Genomic DNA, 17,089 nt, shown 5'->3' on the forward strand with positions numbered 1-17,089 from the left:
GGATTCTAGTAGCCTTAACCAGTTCTTCCGCTAGGACAAAAACCTTGTTAAGAGGGCAGGAGGCTTCAACAAGGAAGAGCTCCCTCACCCATGGGATGAGGTTTGCTATATCGTGATGAAGTATTTTATGCTGGAGGGAAGGTATGGCATATTATACTACTACCATCTCCCTTTCCTAAACCACTTGAGGAATAAAGACTTTATTTCCATTTCGTTCTTTTTGCTACATTTTATGGACGCTAATGTTAAAGATATAGCCGAAGCTAAGAAAAAAGGGAAATATTTTCCCATCCTGCACCAGGGCCTCATTCTTCATCTGTATAACTTTCACCTCACCCTCTACCCACCCCGTTCCATCTCTGTCCAAAATGTCAGCCCTTCGACCCACCCTCCTACCATTAATGACTCTAGCCCTCCTCAGCTCCCAGATCTTGGCTCCTGCAGCAAGAAAACTGAAAATCACTCTCTGGAGGAGATCATAACCCCCAAAAAAGTCAAAATCCAAGAGATTGACCCTGATATGGAAATTACTGAAGAAGCCCATACCCCTCGTCGTTCTAGCATACTGGCCTCTAAACCCTCGAAAAAATCCCTGAAAGACCCCTCCTCCTTGCACGACACTGACAATTCCATTTCAATTGATAAAATTCCCCTGGCTTAGCATAATCCGACCCCTCATTTTGTGAGCTCCACCCGGGTTTCGGAAAGCCCCATATCATCCAAGAGTCTGGAGCCATCCAATTTCCCCTCCTTGACCTTCAGGATGGAAAAAATGATGGTTGTGGAGGAGGCCAGCATCGTGAAGGAGGAGGAGGAAACCAATATGGCGGAGTAGGAGTAAAAAATGGAGGCCCTCTCTGACAATGTGCAGGTGATCACCAACAAACTAGAGGCGACAAAGTCTAAGATGCACGATGTTTCCAAATTTTCTTTGAATGTTATGCGATGCTCAGATACTACTCTCTGCCTCATGCAGGAAAGCATGACCAAAGGGAAAGGCAAAGAGGATGAGGACTACAAAGTGCTGTTTAAATTCCTCACTAAGGAATGGGCTAGAAAGCCGCTCCCTAAGAAGAGCCATGGGAAAAAGAAATAATTTTCTGCATGTGGAGGATTTCTAGTTTTTTGACTATATCTAGTAGTCGCTAGGTGGATAAGGCTAGTTTATGCTTTTGTTTATACTTCTCTGTTTATTGCCCTGTGTGGAAAATAGCTAAAACTCTTATCACTGATAAACTCTCATAGTATGTTTTTTGTTAGAGGTAAAAGGCTGCTACTATGCTGATTATATGCGGACATTGGTTCTACCACTAACCTTCTAATTGTTCCTATGGGCCAACCCCCTCATTTTTGGCTACTTTTAATATAAAAAACAAATTAAAAAATCTAAGTAAAAAGAACATTTGTGAGAGAGAAAAATAATGAAGATAATGAATAAAATTTAAGGTAGCCAACATTTATATCTTCATTGTTGTTTTGTAGATACCTTTTAATAGATAACATTGCAGATGTTCTTTGCACTTTGTTACTCAAGTTGACAATATGGGGGTGGAATGGATAATTTAGTTATGAAAATAAATAACATATACTTAACATGAAAGTGGATAACGAAATGGGGGGCAAGCCTCCATTAAATAGTTTTTTCAAGAGAATAATGGAGGGACAAGATGCAAAGATAAGATAGAGGACTAAGATTGGGGTTACATGGATTGAATTCATCACAATGTGACAAGTCTCACAAGGAAGAAGAAGATCCAATATCAAAGGAAGGCAAAGCATGTGAGGCACATGTGTGGAGAGCATGCTGGCAAATGGTGATCAATGTGTGGGATTAAGTCAAAGTCAAGGAATGAGGCGGAAGGATAACATTCCTCCAAGTTAGCATTCTCACATGTGTGAGAAAGGAATGTGATGATTCAAGCATGCTCACACATGTGGGATCATGGAGTGGGTTGAGCCAAACATGCGTACAAATGTAAGAGCATGGAGTGAGATAACATGCCTTGATGCAGAGATCTTTAGCAGTAGTGTGGTGAACCCCACACACTCACCTTTCACTCTCACAATCTCAAGCATATGGAGGTCTCAACTCTCACCAAAACCAAAACTTGAACTTTATCCCTCACAAGGGTTGGCAAACACCTTCACTATGCCCTCAGGGTCTCACAAGACCTTCCACAACCTTCTTATCATTGATGACAATAAGGTTCCATAGGATCAACCAGAAATAGATTTCACCTATTAGTACTGGCAGATACAACTAGGCTCATTCACACCAGCATCCAGTTTACACCGGCAGAAGATTATACTGGCACTCCAAGCCGACTTGACAATAAATATTGTTTATGAGAAATAGATTGTAATGTAAATATAATTTTAGTTTCAAATACTCTTTCAAAACTTCTCTTAGGCTTCAAGGAACCAGATCCCCAACTTGCTCCAGCACTCCTAGACACCTACTTGGGTCATAGACCTAGTTGATCAAATTAGGCCTGGGTTACAAAGGAAGTGTATGGGAATGGGACCACAAGGAAGATCTAATAATTCAGAGGGATTGACTAATGTCTGAGTGTACCAATTCAACCATCTAACTCCTTCTTCTATTGTCTGGCATCATGTGATCCATCAATTCTTGATTGTACTAGTCTAAACCCTTACAAAGTTTAGGCTAGGGCTTGGTGGTAAAAATACCAATCCAACTCCCCTGATCTCGCCCCTTTAGAATATAATAATAAACCCCCCTAACTTGCATCCTACCAAAGGCCATTGAGAGGCAATGACTAGATTGCAAGTTAGGGCCTCATCTTTGCAACACCCTAGGGAAATTAAGGATTTTCGGACCTGCAGAAGCAAATTATCGATATCTCCTCCTAAACACCACTTCAAGGTATCAGACTAGATTCATATGAAAGATTATTCAGTGTGCTACTGTACCAAGCCAAATTTTTACAAAATCATTCAATGTTATGTACATACAGTATGGAAAAGTAACATAATTGAGGCAAAATCAGATTTGCTTCACTTCATATTCTCCACCAAACTTCTCCAAATAATTTTGTGCCTTCACCAACCTTTCTTATCGATTGTACAAGCATAAATAGGCTTCTCTCAATGACCACAACCAACTTTGAAATAGTTGTGATCGTTGGAGAGAGGTTACAATCCAACCAACAACTCTTCAAAAGTTACTTTGACAACAATGACAACTTTTATGCAACTTTGAATTCCTAAGCACCTAAACTTTACCAAACATATCTAAGGACATCATTAACATTTAAAACACCTAAGACAACATTCTAGGATAATAAACACAAAATTTCATGATTCAAGCCCACATGGCCCAATAGACCTCTAGGCTTATATGTGCACCTGAGAGGTTATTGACCACACAAAGGCATTTTATTACATCTAGGGTTATCCTTGAGATCCAAACCATTATGGAAACATAAGTAAACACAAAACAAACACTAGACACCCCTAATGACACAAAAACACCATGAAAAGAAGAGGTGCCCTGCACCATACTCCCCGGGCTAAAGAAACTCAAGTCCCTTGAGTGGGTATGTCTGCAATTTTGGTTCATGTTCTCTCAATGGCTTGTGAGGTCATCCATGTAGCATCTTCTAAAGGTTGATTCCTCCATTTGACCAAGTATTCCAAATAAGTCTTCCTCCTTGTTTGCTTGCTGACCCTTTGATCCAAAACACACTCAATTCATGGTTTGGGTTGTGTGGAAAGTCCTTCTATCATGTCTGCAATAGAGGAATCAGATTGACCTGCATCACAAACATCATCAACAACACCCTTATATGCATATATATCAGAAACATTAAATATAGGTGACAATCCCACATCAGGGGGTAGATATATTTTGTATGAATTGTTCCCACATCTTTTGAGGACCTTGAAAGGACCTATCTTCTTCATGAGTAGCTTGGTGTATTTCTCCTTAGGGAGTCTTGCTTTCTTGAGATTAATCATCACCATATCTCCCACCTTAAATTGAACATCTCTCCTTTTGAGGTCTGTTGCTTGCTTGTATTTCTTAGAGGTATGAATAAGTTTATCTCTGACTTGGTGGTGTATATCCTTCATGACGTCAACAAAGTCATCTTCTTGAGAACTTCTATCAATATTCTTCACATATCTAAGTTCAAGAATACCCCTAGGATGTGTACCATACACAATTTGGAAAGGACTTAACCCTGTACTTCTGTTCACAAAGTCATTATAGGAAAATTCTGCATGTGGGAGAATGGTATCCCTAGTAGTTCTATGCTCCTTGATCAAGCACCTTAAGAAGTTTCCAAGGGACCTATTTATTACCTCAGTCTGTCGATTAGATTGAGGGTGATAAGAAGAAGAGAAACACAAGTTAGTCCCCAACTTATGCCACAAAGTTCTCCAAAAGTGTCCTAAAAACTTAGGATCCTTGTCCGAGATAATGCTCAAGGGTAACCCATGAAGTCTGACATTTTCTTTAAGAATAAACCCACAATATTAGAAGCATCATGTGTAACATTTCATGGTAAAAAGTGTGACATCTTTGAAAACTGGTCTACCACAACATAGACACTGTCATAACCTGATTTAGTCCTAGGAAGGCCTAAGACAAAATCCATACTAACCGAATCCCAAGGTCTGGTAGGGATTGGTAAAGGAGTATAGAGGTCTGCATTTGAACTTGTACCTTTAGCTCTTTGACACACCACACATTCTGAAGCAAATTTCCTCACATCTGATTGCATTCTTGGCCAAAAATAAAACTTTCTAACCAACTCAAGTGTCTTATCAAGTCCAAAATGTCCTAATAAACTCCCACAATGCTTTTCCTTGACAATATTCTCCCTCATTGAGCAATTAGGAATACAAAGCTGACTACCCTTGTAAAGTAAACCTTCTTGAAGCATGTACTTAGAAAAATCAGTATGATACCTCTCATTCATAGCTTGACAAACCTCATAAGCCTCCTTGAAATCTACATCTTCTTGGTACATGTCCTTCATAGCAGTGATTTCTATGCTTTCTAATTGAATCTCTTGGATTACCAAGCTCCTCCTACTAAGGGCATCTATAACTTTGTTGGCCACTCCCTTCTTATGCTTAATAGTGAATGTGAAAGCTTGAAGGTACTCCATCCATTTCATGTGCCTATGATTGAGTTTCTCCTGCCTGTTCAAAAAACTTAAAGCATGGTTGTCAGTGTAAACAACAAATTCCATACATAATAGATAGTGTCTCCATTTCCTAAGAGACTGTACCAAAGAATACATCTCTAGATCATAGGTTGAATATTTTTGTTTTGCTTCATTTAACTTCTCATTGAAAAAGGCCACAGGCCTACCTTCCTGACTCAAGAGTCCTCCTATAGCTTTCTTAGATGCATCACATTCAATAGTGAACACCTTATGAAAATCAGGAAGGACTAAGATGGGTTGTTCTGCAATCTTTGTTTTCAAATACTCAAAAGACTTGTTAGCTTCATCATTCCAAGAAAATTGACACTTTCTTCCACCCTTGATGGTATCTATCATAGGAGCACTAACCCCACTGAAATTTCTTATAGACTTCCTATAAAAGCTTGCTAAGCCATGTAAACTTTTTACCTCACTTGCAGATTTAGGTGTGGGCCAATTGAGTATTGCCTCCACCTTAGATGGATCCATTCTCAGATTACCTTTGGAAACAACAAATCCAAGAAACACTAATTCCTCCTGCAAGAAAACACACTTGTCCAAGTTGAACTTCAACTGCTCCTCATGCAACCTTTCAATACCAAATCCAAGTGCATCATATGTTCATTTTTTATCCTTACTGAAAATCAGTATATCATCCAAGTATACTACCACAAAATGATTGATAAAGGGCTTAAGAAAGTCATTCATTAACCTCTTAAATGTACTAGGGGCATTGGAAATCCCAAATGGCATTACCATGCATTCAAACAAGCCTTCTTTGGTCTTAAATGTTGTCTTCCATTGGTCTCCATCTGTGATCCTAATTTGGTGATAACCACTTTTCAAGTCTATTTTGGAGTAGTACTTGGCCCCTCCTAGACAATCCATAAAATCCTCTATTCTCAGAATTGGGAACCTATATCTTATTGTTATCCTATTGATAGCCCTAGATTTTGTACACAACCTCCATGTCCCTTCTTTCTTAGGAGCTAGCACCATCGGGACTGCACATGGGCTTATACTCTTTCTAATGAACCCTTTCTCAAGTAACTCTTGGATCTGTCTTGCAACTTTTGCATTTTGTTTATGGGCCAGTTTATTGGCTACCTTGTTAGGTAGTGTAGCACCTGGTATAAGGTCTATGCAATGACTGATTTCTCTTTGAGGAGGTAGAATATCTGTGGTACCGTCTGTAACAATTCCCTTATACTTATCTAGTAGATCCTGAACCTCCTTTGGCCCAACTTTTCCTTTTGCATCATGGCTCTTAGGCTGCTTCTTAGGTTCATCCCTAGGCTTGACAACTATGGAAAAGAAAGGAGTATCCTTCTCCTTCAAATCCCTCATGAATTATTTCTCATCTACTAGCATGACACTAGTCACAATGTGTTTATCCTTACTCTCATCCGGGAGAGGGGTCATGGTAAAGTTCTTTGCATTTTTGGTGATGGTGTAGACATTCTTTCTACCATCATGCCTAGCATCCACATCATATTGGCAAGGCCTACCAAGTAATAAATGACAAGCATCCATTTCTACCACATCACACAACACTCTATCCTTATATTCACCAATAGAGAAGTCTACCCAAACTTGTTCACTAATCAACACTTGTTGTCCCTTATTCAACGAAGATACCTTATAGGGATGAGGAAACGTTTGCAAGTTAAGCTTGGTGACCATCTCAATAGAAGCTATGTTATTTGTGGATTTGGAATCTACAATGACCCTACAAACTTTACCTTGTACCTTGTAGGTGGTTCTAAAAAGAGACTTCCTCTGAGGTGGTTCTTTGTTGATTGGTTCCTTCAAGAGAGTCATTTTTTATCATCAAGAGCTCTCTTTGCTCCAGGTCTGCATACTTTGAAGTTGATTTGTGGTAGGAGGTCATTCTTTCACCATCTTCTTCATGTATTAGATGTTCCCTCCTATCATCTCCTTGGCTATCATTGCTTGGTTTCTTAGGGCATCTTAATGATTGATGCCCAACTTGGTTGCATGAAAAACACCTACCGGTAAAGACACTAGGTCATCTTCTCTCAAATCTTCCTCTTCCATTTGCTCTTCTCCCTCTAAAAATACCTCTATTCCTTGATTATCCCTCAAGTTCCTGACTGCTTGTTTCTCCTTGGGGTTTAGGGTATGATCCTCTACCATTGAATCTGCCCTTACCTCTGAAATTTGTACCCCTTCCTCTAGTATGGTGTTCTCCTCACCTCTGTTGCTTCTCCTCAATCCTAAGTGCGATTTGATAACACTTATGCACTGATTCAAGATTAAACAATCTGAGTTCATCTTTAATGTTGAACTTAAGGCCATTCATGTACCTTGCTCTCCGGTATCTTTGCCTTGAGTGTCATTCTATGGAACTCCTCGGTGTAAGCACTAACATCCAAATCCCTTTGCCTCAAATTTTGTAGTTTCTTATATAGGATTATCTCATAATCCTCAGGGATAAATTTCTTCTTAACTTCTGACACCATCCTCTTCCATGAAGTGATGGGGTTCTTACCTTCCACCATTCTTTCCCTTTGTAGGACATTCCACCAACTAAGGGCAGGACCCTTCAATTTTGACTTAGCCACCTTTACTCTTTGGTTATCATTCACCTCCTCATATTCAAAATAGTTTTGTAAGGCCTCAATCCAATCCATGCACTCCTCTGGATTCATTTTCCCTTGAAACATAGGTAATTTTGACTTAGTGCCCCTTCCACCTACTCTCTTAAGGGCTTCAATGAATTGCCTTTGATCTACAGGTACAACTGGTTTCTCTCCTTGTTCTTATCCTTGTTCTTCTTCCTCAGAGTTTGAGCCAACTTCCTTCCCAGCCTGATCCTTATTCAAGTTTTCTAGTTCTGCTTCCATCCTTTTGTTCTTGGCTACTTTCTCCCTCACTATCCTAGCCAATTCTACATTGGTGACTCTAGAGGGTATCTCCTCTTCACTTTGTCCCTCTGTCCTATCTCCCATGGTTCAAACTCTTCCCAAGTTCTTCTAGAGATCTGATACCACCTGATGCAGAGATATTTAGTAGTAGTATGGAAAACCCCACACACTCTCTCACCTTTCACTCTCACAATCTCAAGCCTATGAAGGCCTCAACTCACACCAAAACCAAAACTTGAACTTTATCCCTCACAAGGGTTGGAAAACACCTTCACTATGCCCTTAGGGTCTCACAAGACCTTCCACAACCTTCTTATCATTGACAGAAACAAGGTTCCATAGGATCAACTGGCAATAGATTTCACCTACCGGTACTGACAAATACAACAAGGCTCATTCACACTAGCAGAAGATTATACCGTCATTCCAGGTCGACTTGACAATAAATATTGTTTATGCGAAATAGATTGTAATCTAAATTATAATTGTAGTTTCAAATACCCTTTTGGAACTTCTCTTAGACTTCAAGGAACCAGATCCCCAACTTTCTCCATCACTCCTAGACACCTACTTGGGTCACATACCTAGTTGATCAAATTAGGCCTGGGTTACAAAGGAAGTGTGTGGGAATGGGACCACAAGGAAGATAAAATTATTTAGAGGGATTGAATAATGTCTAAGTGTACCAATTCAACCATCTAACTCCTTCTTCTATTGTCTGGCATCATGCAATCCATCAATTCTTGACTGTACTGGTCTAAACCCTTACAAAGTTTAGGCTAGGGCTTGGTGGTAAAAATACCAATCCAACTCCCTTGATCTTTCCCCTTTGGAATATCATAATACAACTCCCTAAATTGCATCCTACCAAAGGTTGTTGAGAGCCAATGACTAGATTGCAAGTTAGGGCCTCATCTTTGCAACACCCTAGGGAAATTAAGGGTTTACGGACCTACAAAAGCAAATTGTTGATATCTCCTCTCGAACAACACTTCAAGGGGTAAGACCAGATTCATATGAAATATTATTTAGTGTTCTACTGTACCAAGCCAAAGTTTTACAAAATCATTCAATTTTTTGTATGGACAATACAGAAAAGTAAAATAATTTAGGCAAAATCAGATTTGTTTCATTTCATATTCTCCACCAATCTTCTCCAAATAATTCCATGCCTTCAACAACCTTTCTCATTGGTTGTAAAAGCATAAATAGGCTTCTCTCAATGACCACAACCAAATTTGAAATAGTTGTGACCATTGGAGAGAGGTTACAATCCAACCGACAATTCTTCAAAAGTTGCTTTGACAACAATGACAACTTTTATGCAACTTTGAATTCCTAAGCACCTAAACCCTACCAAACATATCTAAGGACATCATTAACCTTTAAAAAACTAAGAAAACATTCTAGGATCATAAACACAAAATTTCATGATTCAAGCCTACATGGCCCAATAGACCTCTAGGCTTATATGTGTACTTGAGAGGTTATTGACCACACAAAGACATTTTATTACATCTAGGGTGATCCTTGAGATCCAACCCATTATGGAAACATAAGTAAATATGAAACAAACACTAGACACCCCTAATGGCATGAAAACACCATGAAAAGAAGAGGTGCCTTGCACCATGCCCCCAAGTTATCATTCTCACATATCTAAGATAATGGGGTGGAAGAGGATACATGGAAGAATGTGAATGGTGGAGATCTTGGTCCATGTAGATCAAATATAGATGATTGAGAATAAAAAAATAAGGATTAAGGATGATTCAGATTTAAATATAAGAAGAAATATTATGCGGGAATTAATAAGTTTTAATCAATTAATTAAGTAGAGATTAGTTAATTGATTTAGTTGGAGGATTTGAGGTAAGATTAATTGATCTCATTAGTTTAATTAATTAACATAGGTAACTGTAGACGTATAAAAATGACCACATTCCTAAATGAATATTTTATGTTCATTTTTCTATTTGATTAAATCCAATTTAATTAAATTATCCACATTCTTCTATTTAATTAAGTAAATCACTTGATTAAATTCACTATACCATTTAATGAATAAATCATTTTATTCAATTAAATCCCCCTAGCCACTTTTAATTAAATTCAAATTTAATTAAATAGTTATCCTAAATTGAATAATCATATTTATTTAATTTCTCCAAATTGCAACCAAATTGAATGAAAATCAAATAATTCAATTGAATCCTATTATCCCCTCATCCACTTGCAAAATCCCAAACCCCTTCCTAACCCCTTCTAGAATCTTCTAATCGATTCTAATTAACCTAACCCTCCTCTAAACTTTGTCACATCCCTAAGCAAAGAGAGGTCACTTCTCAAATGGCCCAAAGTCTTGGATAACCATTGAAGGTTTTCAACCTTCAACCACTAAAACCCTAAAGTCTTTGAAAACCATTGAAGGCTTCCAACCTTCAACCACTTAATCCCCAAAGTCTCCAATAACCATTAATGGTTATTTCAAACCCTCCCACATGGTTAAAAGATTTGTTTTGACTCAACCTCTATCCAACTCAAGGGTCTCATCAGGTTATTAATGCTTTGACCATGATTATCTCTTAATCATTTGCACAAAGGTTTATCCCTGGATTAGATCCTAATTCAGTGGGTAAACCTAATTTAGACTTGACCCTTAGCCTTTAGATAACCATGAGGTCTTCTCAGGCCTTTAATGCCTCCAACCTCTTCTTTCAACCCAATCTGGTGTGGACATTTGTCATCATTTTATTGGTGCCAATTGTGCACATGGATCCCCAACTTTCAAACCTGGCCCTTGATTAAACCTTTCAATCCTGACCATCCATTGCCCTGTTTATGCTATAAATAGAGCTCTCATTCCTCCATTCTCAACAATCATCTTTCAAATTTGAAGCATCACACTTATGCTCAAATTGTTTCAAGCTTTCATTTTATATATGCTCTTCATTTAGCCTCTTTTAGATCAGAATTAATCATGAATATGCATGCTAAAGTAGTTTATTTATCATTTTAGTTCCATCATAGAGTAAATATAGTATGCTAGGATAATCTTCATACTAACCTCGTCATCTTATCATTTAGTTTATTGCATTTCAAGCATCTCATCTAGCTTATAACACATCTCATACTAAGATCAGTTAAAATCTCTCTCGTTCTCATATTTGCCATCCCTAAATCATTTTGCTCAGTAATCTGAGAGCAAAACATTGGTTTGAGGGACATTGTGAGATAGAGAACCATGGGACCCTCCTTGGGAAGCTGAGTAACGCATCGTTACTCCATAGCTTGCATCAAGAAGTCCTGTGTGTGTGTGTGGATTGGTATTTTACATATTTTTCACATTTCAAATTTTATTAATCCATTTTTCCCACATACATTTCTGGCGCCCACCGTGGGGCACGCACCCCAATAACCTATCGTTTTTTGAATTTGAAGACTTTTGCAGGTACGCGGGAAACTAGAATTAGCGCGTCAAAGACATATTTTAGCGCATCCGCCTAACAGTTTAGCGCTTCTAGCCTACTGTTTAGCGCGTAGGCTTTCTGTCTTAGCGCGTTCAAACTATTCCTTAACGCATAACACTATTGACCAATTTTTCTGTAGGTGTCGACGCCGGCGAAACACAAATCAGCGCGTCTACCTGACAGATTAGCGCATCCGCCTAACAGTTTAGCGCTTCTAGCCTACTGTTTAGCGCTTAGGCTCTCTGTTTTAGCGCGTGAAGACCTTTTCTTAGCGCATGATCTGTATTAAAAAAATTTCCTGTAGGTATCGATGCGGGCAAAACACTGTTTAGCGCATCCAATCCACTTTTCAGCGCGTGGAGACCATCTTCTAGCGCGTGCAGTTCAAACATTAGCGCGTGACCTCTGTTAAGATTTTTCTGCAAGCATCAACGCAGAAGAAAAACAAAATAGCGCATCTAATTAGCAGTCTAGCGCATATCACTCACTGTTTAGCGCGTGGGAACTATACTCTAGCGCGTGGAGTTCTTTCTTTAGCGCGTGACTTTCACTAATATTTTTCCTGTAGGTCTCGACGCGTGAGAAAAACAGAATAGCGCGTCCATAAAATAGATTAGCGCATTGGGGGCACATAATAGCGCGTGGGTGCTTTTTCTTAGCGCGTCCATGCAATACTTTAGCGCATAGAGTTGGCAGAGTCAAAAATTCATGACAGAGTAAAAAAATTAGGCTTGTGAGAGGCATAGTATATATATGGAATATAACATTTAAGTATAAGTGACATTTCCTCTTCTCTTTTCTCTTTCTTACATTTAAGGAAATGTCACTTATACTTTAAGTTATATTCCATATATACTTTCAGGATGTTTGAGAGGGGTTTCAGACCTCTAGGAGTTGTAATGCAAAATCTAGTTTTTGGAAAATCTTCCAAATTTCAGACTTAGTCAAATTTCAGGGCATTTCAGGATCAGAATTGTAAAATTTGTAACCAAGATCAGAATTTAGGCTTGTGTAAGCCCACACTAACATTTGATCACTGACCATGTGTAGGTTCTAATCTTTTTTGTGCAGGGGAAGGAGTTAGTTTAGAGGGTTTAAGTCTCTTTTTTTACTTTCTTTCAACAAAAGTTGGTTAAAAAGAACTCACTCTCCTTTTTTGTACAAATTAAAATAAACCTCATCATTTCATTTGGATGCATAAAATGAACTTCATGCCTTCCTTTTTGGTGTTTTAAAAGAAACTTCATCTTTTCTTTATTGCAAGGTAAAAAGAACAACAAAACAAACCTTTCATTCCTGCAAGTTAGGAAAAACACATCATTTTGGAAGCTCTAAAAAGAACAAGACAAACAAATTTACTTTCTACAAAGCTTAAAAAGAACCTCACCATCCTTTGGTGTTTAAAAGGATTCACTTCATTTTGCAAAGTAAAAGAACCTCATTTTCATTTTGTGCAAGGCAAAGAGGGAAAATTTTCCCCTATCGACTCTAATTTTGTTGACCAAACATCACGATTTACTTTGTTGACTAGACTTGTTTTACAAAAGTTTTGAAAATACACACTTTGCTATGAAGGGTTAAAAAGAACATCATGCTTGTTGGAGCAACATCTCCAAATAGAAGTTAGCAAATCATTGTCTTGAAGGCTAAAAAGAACAAATTGATTGCTTTGTCTCGAAAGTGGAAGGTATATGCTCTCCCCATAACTGGGTGACCAAAAAGCCCAACCACTCTTAAGCTTTCTGTACTTCAAGCATTTAAATCCTTTAGCAGGCCTGCCTTCCCGAGAAGTTGCAATCAACTCTTAAAGCCGTTTATGGCCGGTGTGAGGGGAACGACCTAAGTGGGGAACGACTTTGACGCCAAGTATTCCAACCCACTATAATCAAAAGTGGAGGGTGACGAAAGTCCCTTTCAACGGTTACGCGCAGCGATTAGCCTTCCCCCAGTATCCTCGAGATACGTAAAGCCTTTGTTCTAAAGGTTGGGAAGCCTCCTGAGGGAGTTTATCACTGACGGCCGAACAGGAAGCCTGATTACAAACCATAGCATTAGAAACTTTGAGCTGAGTCAGTCGCCAAACATTGGCAATATCATAGTGCAAGGGTGGGGAAGAATCCGCCCCCAAGATTACTCACCATATATCTCCCAAGATAACTACTCAACTGTGAAGCGATTCACTTTGAGTTAATTTCTGGAAAAAAGCAAAAAAATGGGCGCCCCCTAGGGGGTGACAAAGCTGTTTGAGCTGACGGAGTATCGAGACTAGTGGGCTATGATATTGTCAATGACCTTTGAATAAAGAGTCTATCTGATGTGTCTTTTGTTGTAAATCAAACCAGTGATAACATCGAGGATTTGAACACATCCTCAAAAGAATATACACTCAATGTTTAGCATTAGGATTATCATTGTTTTCATGTGTGCTATGTATTCTTGTCACAAATGCTAAAATATCTTGCAAAGTATCTAACAATCAAACTCAAAAGTCAGTTCAAACAAGAAAGAATCATAAAGTGAAGAAGATTTCCATATCCAACAAAACATCTTTTGAGATGCTTATCAACATTTCAACTATCTTTAGGAAAGACTTTCATCCAACAAGATTCGAGGAAAGCACAAACTCAAATGATCCTACTCCAAAGTCAAGATCAAGATCAAGGAATCTCTTCATCCTCCAAATCTATCTTAGGTCCTTTCATTCCACAATCGAATTCTCCATCCCTTCCATCCATCTTGGGTCCTTACCTCCCTCCATCCACAAATCCATCACCTCAAATGATCCATGAGAAAGATCAATGAGGAGCACATCTTTGAAATTCTTTCAATCCTCTATCTAAACATCTTTCCAAAACTATTCTTCTATCATTTCCTCTATCTATTTTGGGTCCTTAAGTCCCAAAATTCAATTTTCCTCCATCTCTTCATCACTTCTCAAGTACCAACACTCACCCTGAATACATTTCCCTCTATCCTCGCACAAATCTTCAAACATTCTATCTATTATCCAACACCTCTTTTCTATCCTTCCCTCCCTATCATTCAATCCTTCGCATAAAATCCTTCATTTGTGAGATAGGTGTTTGTGTCATTTTGTCACATACTTGCCCATGCTCGAATCTCATGTTCAGTCCTTTTCCTAGATATCTATTCATGAAATGCTTTAGAATCCGAGGTTGTTCCTCTTTAACATTTTCTTTTGGTTGGGATACACACTCAATCCAGAAAAGAACCACTTATCGTATCTTGGTAGTGACATCTTTTGATTACTATATCTCATACACTTAATCGATTGCTCTAAATCATCGTGATCTCTTAAATTGAAGACATGGCTAGTGAAAAATCTAAAATCTTGCTTCAGCGCCACTGTAATTATCAGACCCATGTAAGTTTCATCACTTACAAGCCAATGCAAGAAACAAGAGAAAAAAAGAAATATCAAAAGCATGAGCAAGAAAATGAATATCAAGAAAAGCAAAATGCAATGAAATGCAATATCAAAATGATTGGCTATGGGAACATGCAAGTAACTCCATCAGGGGCTATGGACGCCTGGCTGGCAATGGAGCAATATTTGTGAGATTACAACGATAACCTCGTCGGGGCTATGGACGCTCGCTGGCAGCGAGGCTCTATCCAGGATGCTTTTGAAGTCAAGGTAACTCATGTAGCTAGCCATGTTGGATTCTGAAGATTACAATGATCATATGAGCCAGAATGAACCCACTTGCACACACATGGGTAATCAAAGAACTAAGTACCTTGATCTAGTTTGGGATTCTTCTTCCCTTTTGAGTCTGCTTCCCAGTTACTAGAAATGTTCAGTTGAAATTTCCAGAGGTTCCAAGTGTGGGGTGGGTCTCTATCTTTGAAAAGTTCGAGAACACTTATTCAGATGATGCTAAATATTGTGACAATCTTACATATCACCTCTTTGCAAATGGAAACCTCTGTGCTTGGGGGCAAAGTTCATCTACTCTATTCTTCCTACCATGTCTCCCAAATCCTCTAATCCATATCCCTTATCCTATCTATTCATTTCTTCTATCATCTAATTCTTTCTACAATCTTGCTTCACTCTAATCCACATCCCTTGTCCTATCTATTCATTTCTTCTATCATCCAATTCTTTCTACAATCTTGCTTCACTCTAATCCACATCCCTTGTCCTATCTATTCATTTCTTCTATCATCCAATTCTTTCTACAATCTTGCTTCACTCTAATCCATATCCATTATCCTATCTATTCATTTCTTCTATCATCCAATTCTTTCTACAATCTTGCTTCACTCTAATCCATATCCATTATCCTATCTATTCATTTCTTCTATCATCCAATTCTTTCTACAATCCTGCTTCACCTCTATCCTATCTCTATCCATATCCCCTTTTTCATCCTTGATCTTGATCAAAACTATGGACAACGAATCTATTTCAACCTCAATGGTTCAGTCATCCATTCATCCATTCCTTGTCTTGATATACATTGGGGCAACCAAATACATCTTTCTTCTAATCCAAAAAACTCAAAAAAAATCAAAATATCCAAAAACTCAAAAAAATCAAAATATCCAAAAACTCAAAAAAATCAAAATATCCAAAAACTCAAAAAAATCAAAATATCCAAAAACTCAAAAAAAATCAAAATATCCCAAAACTCAAAAAAATCAAAATATCCAAAAACTCAAAAAAAATCAAAATATCCCAAAACTCAAAAAAATCAAAATATCCAAAAAATAAAAAAAATCAAAAATCAAAAAAATCAAAGCATGAACACATGGACCATCCATCAAATCAGATCAACAACAGGAAAACTCTCAAAGTCTACAATCAAACTTATCACATGTCTTGTCAATCAATTCATTACTTGAAATCAACATCAACATCAAACATGTCTTATACAGGGATAGGTACACTTGAAACCAGACAGATCGGTCTTATACGGGGTACTCACTCTTTGAATCTAGACATTCCTATCAATCATCAAGTCTTGATAATCAATCCATCCATCAACATCATTTTTCATCAAAGCAGAGTGACAAAAACAAGCCATAAAACTATTTCTTACGCAAAATTTGTGTCAAACAAAGTTGTCTGAATCCTAAACGAATCGAGCAATAGAGGATGTCTCTCCTATCATAATCCGGAAAATTTTCATCATCAGTATCAATCAAATCCTTTAACATCTTACGGATTTTTATCTCAAAAACACTTGTTTAGAATTTTCACATTGTCAAATCCAGTTTCCAGACCGGGAAACTTTATCCATATCATTTGACACGCTTTATCCTGAAGGGACAGCTAAACCTTCACTCTGATAAAGTAAGATTTGAAATTTTCAAAAACAAGAATCAACTGAATCCAAACCAATCAAAGGAAACCATTGATCACTCATGCATGACTAATCCCCTTATTCTGAGAAGAAAGAACCTCTATCGTAACATCACGTTGAAGAAACAACAACCTAGTTTTTCTAAATTCATCAAGAGAAATAAGTTTTTATACATCAATCATCAACCAAATCATAACAATGACATCAATCAATCTGACTGC

The sequence above is a fragment of the Cryptomeria japonica genome, chromosome 5 (assembly GCF_030272615.1).
Source record: "Cryptomeria japonica chromosome 5, Sugi_1.0, whole genome shotgun sequence".
Classification (NCBI taxonomy): domain Eukaryota; kingdom Viridiplantae; phylum Streptophyta; class Pinopsida; order Cupressales; family Cupressaceae; genus Cryptomeria; species Cryptomeria japonica.